The 4,316-nt window shown below is 38.3% G+C and overlaps 1 pseudogene; it reads left to right on the top strand.

The window, feature by feature from the left end:
• Window positions 1–1,937: 1,937 nt before the first annotated feature.
• On the top strand, window positions 1,938–3,040 carry Gmeb1-ps1 (glucocorticoid modulatory element binding protein 1, pseudogene 1; annotated as a pseudogene).
• The last annotated feature ends 1,276 nt before the right edge of the window (window positions 3,041–4,316 follow it).

Genomic DNA, 4,316 nt, shown 5'->3' with positions numbered 1-4,316 from the left:
TTTCTTTCTTCATAGTTTTTTCAGATTGTTCCCATCTCACTACCTATCCAACTTGATGTTTATTTTTCTTTCTCTCACAGTAAAACAAAATAAATAATAATCCAAATGAACAAAAAACTCCAGTAATACAAAAAATAAACAGAAGCACCACAATAACAACAAAAATGATAAAGGCCACCACAAAAATCATAAAATCTGTTTTGTGTTGGACATATACTCCTGGATATTGGACATACCCTGGAGTAAGGTTAATATATTCAGTGACACTTCACTGGAGAAACCAGGTTTATATCACATCTTTTAGTACCTAGATTGTTAAACTGAACAAACATGTCTTTCCTTTTTATTTTCCTAAAGAAAACACATTTTTAGTTCCCTTTGTGATTTCTTCTCTAAGTTTTATTGTTGTATTTGTTGTTATTTATAAAGATTTCTTTTGTGGATAACACATACCCCATTACAGAATATGTATTCCTTTAAGATAAATTAAAGTTAAAAGTAGTCTATTTTTACATAAATTATTGCACTATAGTATAGTTCAAAAACTCTACTAATCAACTTACTTACTTTTTTGTGTGTGATGTTACAAATAGTGTATTTGAGTCTGTTACCAAATCAATGAAATGATGTATATTTTTCTTTTTTTCCTACTTTCATGAAAATATTTTTCCAATATTTTCTTCGCAGTTCATGTATGTAATCACTTTTAAAGTTAATAGTTTTAAATAATGGTCTGATTCATTAAATCATCTCAATGTTTACTATAGAATGAAAATAATATTTATAGAACTCAAAATTAGTCTCACAGACTGTTAGAATTAGGTTCTATTATTTTGTCCATTTTGACTTTTGTCCAATCATGCCTTTTGATTGAAGAACTTAATGCATTCTTATTTCAATTAATTACTGATGAAGGACTTTATTAATATTTTGAATTTTATCTTCTATTGTCTCATATACTCAGTAGTTTATTTCTCTTCATCTAAATCTTTACTTTAGCTCAATTTTATATCAAGATATTGTAGAACTAGAGTTTCATAAAGGTTACAAATTGTCAGAGCCCGAATGTGCAGAACTAGAGTTTCATAAAGGTTGCTCATTGTCAGAGTCCGGATGTGCAGGGCCGGACGTGCCTGAGGGAGAGCCAGAGATAGGACTTGCCAAACCAGCTATCAGCCCCAAGGACACTGACCATCCGTAGCCACCCCTCCCCTTCCTTCACCCCCCTGAGTGAGATGAGCCACCCTACCTGCCTGCCGAGCTGCTAGATAACACATACTCCTTGCTGATGTCATTTCACGCCGAAAGTAACCGTGCACCTTTTGAATTGACCAATCATGTGTAACCGCGCGAATGCCCCTTACCTCCCCTATATAAACCCCCGAGTTTGGAGGCTCGGGGTCGATTCCTCTGTCTCCTGTGTGAGATACGAGTCGACCCGGGATCCCGCTAAGACCCGGGATCTCATTAATAAAAGCTACCTCTTGCTGTTACATCAAGAATGGCTACTCGTGATTCCTCGGGGCACCCCACCCCGCGATCGGAGCGAGAGATGCACTCCCCATTTTGGGGTTCGCTCTTTCAATATTTACATTCAAATTTTATCCCCACTTATATTAGTCCACTTTTATCATTTCTGGTGTTATATAACATACTAAAATTGTAAACGTATCTTAAATATATAGATAATATTTGATATATTTAAACTATATATATGTATATATATATATATATATACACACACACACACACACACACATATATATATATATATATATATATATATATATATATATATACATACATATTTGGCTTCCAGTGTATTAGTGTGTTGAAGTAGTAAGTACCCTACAGGATAATGAATTGGATCATAAAAGCAAGTATCGTGAGTAGATTAATTATTATCTGCATAAAAGATAGAGTTCAAAAGTAACTAAACCACCTCGGCCGCTAGGAACATCAAACAGATCCCCATCTCAGAAGAGAGCGTGGAAGAGGCAGGGCTAGAGTAGAACTCAGCCCTCACCCACTGTCACCATGGCTACAGAGGAGGGTATAAAGAGCCTAAAGAGATTTCAGAGGATACTCTGATGTTCTGGAAGGGGATAGCTGATATAGGACTGATGGAGAAGGTCGTCTACAACATACAGAAGGAAATAGAAGAGCTTCTCAGTGGTGTTTAGTAGTGGCTCATTCATGATACTTTCCAGGTCACAGATGCTGCTGTTCTAAACAATGTGGCAAGCACATTTGACCTCATGGACAGTCAATACGATTTTGGACAACAGACAGAAACAAGTTGAGCAGGGAGAGGGGCGGTTTCTCTATACCGTAGCAGACTTGGAAGGGCAGTTGGAAGAGCAAAATACATAAATAAATAAATAATCCCAGACTGAAAATGTGGTACTGATGCCTGTGAGCACCCCAAAGCCTCCAAAAAGACCCCGCCTCAAGCAGCCAGCCTCCACCATCGCCCTGACCCCTTCTCCTATCTAGCAGCCTCCGTTTATTGTAATTTCTCCCATCACCATCACCTCCACGGGTCAGTCTTTCTCCATGGGTTACCATGGCAACCCTCAGTCAGGGCTTCTGTCCAGTGACTGTCCACATACACTCTGCTTTCTAGCCCTCAGCTCTACTGTTATGCCACAGTTGTTTCCTCTGCCAAGAGGAGCTCATCTGATACAGTAACCATACACCCTTCATCAAGTTCCGCACTGCTAAGCTCCACTTTTATGGGGAATGGGAGTACCCTGGGCAATATAGCCACCATGATGAGCCCTGTTGGAGCTGGTGTCCAGGTAGTCTGTCCTGACTTCAGCAATCCAGGCATTTGAAAGCACCTCTGAGGACTGGCAAACCATCATTGAAATCGACCCTGTCCCCAGACTCCAAGGCTGACCACACTGAGGGCAAAGCAGTCGTCTTAGAGACACAACTGAGGACTGAGGAGAAAGTGGTAGCTGAAATGGAAGAGCACCAGCATCAGGCCCATAATGTGGAAATTGTGGTCTTTGAAACCTGACTGGGGACTGGGTCAAGAGCTGTGTTTTGGTTTGGAATTTTAATTATGTTTATTTTTATCATTGTCCCACTTATTTCCCACATAGAACTTTTTTTGTTGTTGTTGTTAACAAAAAACAAACTACAAAATCTTGTTGTAACTGAAAAAAAAAAAAAAGCGTAACTAAACCAGATTTTCTGCACATTGTTTTCTCTTGCTTCTACCTTTTATTCTCAGATTTTGGATGCCTGCTACTTATATAGTTTAAAAAATATTTGAACCTTTAAAACATCAGTCAGTCTGAGTCTTTCAGTTGGCAAGGTAAGCTGATTCCTGAGCTTTGTTTTCTTCCTCTGTTTTTTATAGGGTGTTGTTCTAGTTGGATTATTATTGATCCTTTATTCTTTTGCCTATTCACATTAAGATTTTGCTGAATTACTCTGTTAGACATGCTAGGATGTTCCCTCACAGATCTTCTATATCCATTTATTCCTGTTACAAAATATATTTTTCCTGGTGGATGAAACTACCTTTCCCCATGTCTGTCATCTCTTGGAACATGTTCCATAGTACTGGGTTGATAGTCATGAATTGTCTTAATCCATGATTATATTGAAATATTCTTATTACTTCTTTAGATGGAAGAGAGAACTTTACTAGGTACAGCAGTCTTAGGTTATGGTTACTTAGTTTCAAGGCATGAAATGTATAATTGCATGCTTTACGGATTTTAAAGGTTGATAAAGAAAGATCTAATGTCATTCATACATAATTTGAGAACATAATGGATCCAAGAGCCAAGGTCTGAGTGAGGGAAAGTTTTCTATTGTAGATATGAAGAAAGTGCAGCTGATGACATCCAGAAGAATCCAGAGTAGGGAGAAAAAATAATAGACTAAACATGACCAGCAGTCCCAACAAGTCCATAATGGGAGGAACAGAAGCAGTAAAGGAGGATCAAGAGAGAAGGTTAAAGGAAAGGGAGGTAAGAGAGAGGGGTTCAAGAGAGCACCAGGAAAGTCAAGAGAAAGCATGGTCAATATGGCAGGGCTGTAGAGAAAAAAGAAATTAGTAGAAGGGAAGACCATAAGCTGGAGATGTTTAGGGTAGGGTATGGGGTAAGAAGAGCTGAGAGGAGGCAACACAGACTCTGTAACAGGTACTTGTAACACTGAGAGAGCCTGAAGGCCATCATGGGCTTGGGCACTACAGTATCTTTTGGACTGTAAAGTTTAGATATTTATAGTTTGCATAAGAGCTGGGATTTTTCCTTTGCAGATTTTAATATTAATTGTTTTGGAGTTTTCATTCA

This window comes from Rattus norvegicus, chromosome X, assembly GCF_036323735.1.
Source record: "Rattus norvegicus strain BN/NHsdMcwi chromosome X, GRCr8, whole genome shotgun sequence".
Taxonomy (NCBI): domain Eukaryota; kingdom Metazoa; phylum Chordata; class Mammalia; order Rodentia; family Muridae; genus Rattus; species Rattus norvegicus.
This window is presented reverse-complemented; position numbering and strand designations above follow the sequence as displayed.